Source organism: Dufourea novaeangliae, unplaced genomic scaffold (genome assembly GCF_001272555.1).
Source record: "Dufourea novaeangliae isolate 0120121106 unplaced genomic scaffold, ASM127255v1 scaffold419, whole genome shotgun sequence".
NCBI lineage: Eukaryota > Metazoa > Arthropoda > Insecta > Hymenoptera > Halictidae > Dufourea > Dufourea novaeangliae.
Genome location: NW_015374306.1, coordinates 78,320 through 85,010, shown reverse-complemented (window position 1 = coordinate 85,010; position 6,691 = coordinate 78,320).

Genomic DNA, 6,691 nt, shown 5'->3' with positions numbered 1-6,691 from the left:
TAAAGATGCGATAATTTTAATGAATTATCTTTCAACCTCGCAACTCGATCTGAGCGTAAGAGTCCCTGTTGAATCAGAGTTTCGTAAATCGAGAGGGTAAGCAATATGAATAGAGGGAGAACGTAGCTGATGGTCCTCTTATTTCTTGCCTGGACATGCGGAGTAAATCCATCAGGTGTGTTCGGTCCTTACCTTTATTTGAGTACGGAAACGAATATGTTTAAAGTCCCAGAGGAATTCATCAAATCAGAACGTCTTTTGTGAACCGACGGAATTTATTTATTTTCGTTTTCAACGATGAATCTTCTGTTGTTTTTTTATTTTAATATACACAATGATAGAAAGTGTGGAGCATATACAGCAGGGTATTGCAACGCTTTCGTATACAGATAAGATAATTCAGTAAATGGAAATTAGTACGTTTGAGTTCTTCTAGCGTGGCCACGGAAACACTGCAAATACTGCGTTCTCTCCGCGTATTTAATCTGGCCGGCTCATCCGTGCTCGTGTCACTGCTATAATTCACGTGGGACAGGTTGACGCGGGCCAAACCTTACGAATTTGAATATGAAACTTACGACTGTCTACGACTGGAATCTGCATTCATATTGCCTGTAGCAGCAGCAGCGACTCAGGCTTTCTTCGTGAGACCGAGGGTATTATTGTGACAATAAAATTGTCATTTGAAGAATTATATGAAGATATTATTCTCTAAATTATGGACGGGAAGCTTATTTAGTATATTGAAACCCTTCGCGAGGAAATATTTTAAATGACTCATGAAAGAGTTGGTTTCAGAAAAGCAGAAAAAAATAAGTTCTCCGATTGAATTTTGTTTACGACTTTATAACACAATGGTACCGATTATAAAAGAGACGTGCGAATCACACGATTCCATCAGTGCCATATATGTATACACGCGATATGGATTCACTGTGCGGAAGTAACGTTAGTCATCGGTGAATTTTCGATTACGTGTTCTTAACGGGAACAGCATAGACACACGATGTCATAGTTCACACACAAGAAATCGGAAGTAGCACACGAATAAAAAAATCTATACCATGTGGTTTCCGGTCTATGTTCTTCCGATTAAGCCGATGTACGCTTTACGCGGACGGAATCTCTTCTCGGAAGATTCGATTCAGCTGCGAGCAAATATTTAGACACGGTCTTGCAACGTCGTCGCGACGTCATCGTGACGTCGTGCGAATCGACGATGACGCAAGGTCGTTTCATTCAGCAGCAAGTAGTTGAATCGTGCTGGCGATACCGTAGCGTAGCCTGTGTAGATACATACATACATGTGCATACAAGGAAAAGTATCTATGTACGAGTTTTTAAATTATTACTTTTAATTTTGTTTTATTTTTGTCGGGAACTCGTCTCGCAACTTCTGTTATGACGAGGAAACGTAAGACATAACATTGTACATATGGCATATGGCCTTCGTCTTGGAGAATGGATTCTCTGTCATTAAAACATTGATATTAATATTCCACGTGGAGTAGACTGTGCAACTAACATGATGTGCGATTGCGTAACAAGTAAATTAAAAATTAGTTTCTTCTTAGTGATTAATTCAAAAAAATGTTTTTTAATTACATAACAACTTTTATATTTATTTGTTATACTCGCTGGAACTTACAATGTCATTGACTGTATTCGATAACGTGACTTTATAATAAGTTGAGCATACTTTTTGAGTAGTTATTGTGTATATCATTAAGTAACTTTTTGGTACTATGAGATTATGGTTCATAAATATCGTAAATATATTGTCATCATGCAGTGGGTGATCAAGTTACATATTGGAACCACAGTACAAAAAATATGTTTTTTTGAGTTTGTGTAGAAATTAAATCATGATATCAAAGTTTTTACACTGCATAATTTCGAATTAATAATTGTCCACCAAAAATCCGCGTAGTATATGAAATACAGTTATCATCGTGAAATCTTTAATTTATGTAAATGGCTGGAATGATTTGATCACCCACTGTAGTTCGAATAATTTATATGTCGTTAAAGTATTGGGAGCACAAATTAGTTCGGTCCGTTTTCAAAAGATAGCTCTGGCTGTTATGACTGTTTCATAGTGACAACTGATTTCAATTGTTTCTAAGAGGTTAGATATCTGCCAATAACATTCAGTTTATATTGCTTTGAGTTTCATTTAATACCACTGTTTTTTACTTTGTTGAATATGTCAAATTTTGTGTTAACTAAGCAGCATTCCCGGGAGGTTTTAGTTTTCTGCTTTAATTGGAAGAAAAGTGCAGCTGAAGCACATCGAATGCTTGTTGAAGTCTATGGTGACAATGCTCCAACTGATAAATCATGTAGGGAATGGTTTCGACGCTTTAAGAATGGTGATTTTAGCGTTGAAGACAAGCCTCGGTCTGGACAGCCAAAAAAATTCGAAGACAAACAATTGGAGGCATTACTCGATGAAGATCCGAGTCAAACTCAAGAGGAGCTTGCAGAATCATTGGGAGTTACCCAACAAGCAGTTTCCGTACGATTGAAATCCATGGGAATGATTCACAAGCAAGGCAATTGGGTGCCGTATGAACTGAAACAGAGAGACATTGAAAGGCGATTTTTCACTTGCGAGCAGCTGATTCAAAGACAACAAAGAAAGGGTTTTTTACATCGGATTGTGACTGGGGATGAGAAATGGATACTCTACGATAACCCCAAGAAGAAAAAATACTACAACGGACCGAACTAATTTGTACTCCCAATAAATTTAGAACGTATGTCGTTGTATACATATATTGCGTAATCACACTTAACATTAACAGAATCAAAATTAAAAACTGCTTTGACATCTTTTATAGTGAAGACTACCCTAATAGTAACAAAACGTTAGTATACAGAGGCAACGTTGTATTACAGCACCATTATTAATTGCAGTGAAATGACCACATATTAGATATAAATATTTAAGGAATTATCTTAGATATTGGATATGACTACCCGATTTTGAACACAAACAAATGTACCTTAAAAATGGAAAATTGTATATTTTTAATGTACTCTTTTATAAGATGATATTTATTACAACCTATGAATGTAACATCCTTTCTACATACAAGTCAGGTACATTTGAAAAACCCATTATTACAATTTTCTGTTAGTTCTGATGTCTAGAATATGTTGTCAAATTTGTACATTCACTATTACTATTCAATTTAAAAATGATTTCTTTGTTTATGAAGTTGTTGCCTCAAGGTCATTTCGAGGACATATGCTGAAGTTTTTTTTCTATACTTTCATAATACCAAAAAAACAATATAGCATTCCATTTAAAAAACACAAGATGACCTTGGTATGATCTTGAAAGATTGAAGATAAACAAATTGGTTTATAACAGTGACATTTTACACAAAAAATTATGATAAAAGTGTTCTAACATCGTTGTCCTGTCACTTGTGTTTCAGTGGTTATATCTAAAGAAAAATTACTGTAACTTCGTCAGAATACGATGACATCGTTAATATGTGAAGAATTTAAGTCTGTTATAATCTTCATCAGTTTTCCATGCTCTTATCCACGGTATTAGACTGAAGTTATGAACCGATCGGTTTCGGAGGACGTTTTGTTGGTCGAGTCCATTTTTCATGGCTCTACCCGGTCGTTATGTGAATCAATGTTCGCAGATAATCTATTATCGAGATGCAAACGGTTTGAAGATCGATGCTGCAGGAAGGCTTGTCAAGAGAAGGTCCGAGCATAACTTGCGTGCACTCTTTGGCTAATGGACGTGTCGTCTTGTTATTAATTGCACCCTCTACAGACCTAATTCAGCCACGTAATCGGTGTCTCGGTCAAGTTTTGACTGGTGACGTAGATAATTGCGGCAACGACCGATTAATACAGACCATTAGGCATGGAGAACGTTGAACGACGACAGATACCAATGGTATTCGATGCAATCGGAAGAAGCGAAACAGCTCGGGATACTTGAAAAGACCACCGAGGTTACATCGATAGCGGCCTTTTTATAGCAAAAATCAAATTGATAGTTTCTTCCGTTGAATTGTATACTGAAAATTTATTAAACAGATCAGTATAGCTACTAGAACGGTGCCTGTCACTGATTTAAAAGAACATCCACAGTATCTACGTACTATTAATTGAAAAAATCCAAATTATTTCGTTAAATTATACCTACTTTCTTAATGAAGCAATCGCTCATTAAATTAATTCACGTTGGATTAAGCGATATTACAATGTTCATATGTAATAACGTAATTTTATTGAACAGATTTTAAATAATGTGCAAACCTTGACTTGTTCATTATACAAGTAAGGTTGATACCAAACTCGCACGACTTGATTATAAGTATTGTAATTAAGATTCTGAGTCACTGACACGGTGTCGATAAACTGTTTCTACATATACTACACAGTAGGTACTATTCGCTTCATTTGATTAATAACGAATGTTACAACCGGTTAGAACAATCGAACGTTACTGCAAAACCGGTTAAACGACTACAAAAATTCAAATAACGTGCATCTTTGTATTTGAGGTTTGCGGACATTAGTTTGCTATGTGTATAATCTAATATCTATAATGTCCATAACGTGTACAACTCTAGACTACAAACGTTCATACAAAATTACATGTTTATAGACGATTTTATAGAAACGGTTATCAAATAGATGTCATTGCTTTTTTCATTGACAATTCAATTAGAGTAAAAATAAAATAGAAATGACAATTGACTTCACCAGATATTTACTTTATTCTCCTATGTATATTTCGCTTCAACAAAATTTCAATTTATATCACATTTAGTAACTACTGTGTAATTTTTAAAGTTTTATAAACTTCCAGTAGATGCTGTGATCGCCATAGATTTATTAAAACATTAGACTATCGTATTAATAGACTAATGTGTTACTAACAACATAACTCAGTTAATTGTTATTTTGAAGGGAAATTGGAAAACTATATTAACGAATTTCATTCATGTGTCATAATGATGTGTGAGTATCGTAAAAAAACAGGCATTGCAAATGTTGTAAAAAATCTGTTAGGAGTGAATTGCGCTCGCAAAAAGTGGTGCCTCGCTGCTAAAATGATCAATTCAGAATGTATTGCCAACAATTAGATAAACTGAACATAATACAATAACATAATATTATAATAATAATAGACACAAAAAAGCTCCACGAATAAAATTAGAATATTGTAACGGACCCCCTATACTCTATACCACTAACTATAAATTTGACACGACAGTCAAGTGCCTTTTATAATACAGGGATCTAAATATGTACGATCAGAACGACGAATCAATATTGTAATAACAAATCACAGCTATCTAGATAATTAAAGAAATTCATTTTAACAAGGTAACACATTCTATTCGTTTATAATAAAGACCATCAAAATCTTTGCACTCATTCAATACATTAACCCTTTTTTCTGCAATGATGTACCTAATATATTGTTAACGCAGAAATCGAAAGTTAAAGAAAGTTTCCACAGAAATTGCTTTTAATTATTACATATCATGGAACACCTACTAACTGCAGTTATAATATTGTTTGATGAAATTGAAATATGCGAGTTTCTTTTATGCATACTAGTCTGCACTCTGCCAATATTTGTTAATGTGCTTATAGCGCGACACCGCCCGCGTACAAAAGCTCGCGGAAGAGAAAGTCTTCGATGACGATGACATCATCTCTACCATGGTCATGGTCTTTACAGAATCTGGATCAGAAGTTCGTGGTAAAAGTTTGATCGAAACTTTCCATGAATCGAGTAACGGTCATGCAAGTACATACGTAAGTATCGGCCAAGCACGTATGCCCAAAATACTGGGAACAGTCTCGAAAAACAGTCGCAGACGTTCTAAAGAATGCTTTTTAGGTCGTACAATGATAAATCGTTTACTAATCGGCCGTCATGTGTCGTTTCCTTTACGATATCGTACCATAAGAGCCTATCTAAAGAGACAAATATTTATCCTCTTATGTAAAAGAGGAAATATGTATTATGGTCTCTTTCGACCGATGTTGATATTGTTGGTCGCAAAACTGAAAATACCTGACGAAATTGTATTGAAAATTATAGAAACATTTCTATGAAAGGCAAAATTTCATGATTACAGAAAACGATTGTGTAATAATACATATACTTGGAGGCATCATAAATAATAAATACAGTCATATAAATTACAAAAATTTTCTCGAAATAATAACTTTTCTAATTTTTGGTTTGAATAATAGGAATATAAATTGAAAGAAACTTAAATATAACAATGTAATGTGAAAGAATATAAATTAGGGAATGAATAATAGAATCTCAAGTAAATAAATCGTAAGTATAGTATCATTCACCGTATCGTAGTGAAATGATTACAGTATTGCGCATTAGTCATAAAAACCAATAAAGTAAGAATTTCAACAATATTTAATAAAATTTCAGTTTTATTTGTAACCTAGTCAGTCTTTTACATCCGCAATCTATTTATGACAATACAGCAGATGTACTTATGACCTAATTACCCAAAAACTTGATATCCAGTATATAGGTATATTAGCAATTCTCGAAATTTTAAAGTTAATTAGATCTTAGAGTATATTTTCGGTACAGAATGTACACAGTAAAATTGTCTTTTAGATTAACACTAATGATATAATAATTGACATACTTATAAATATATTT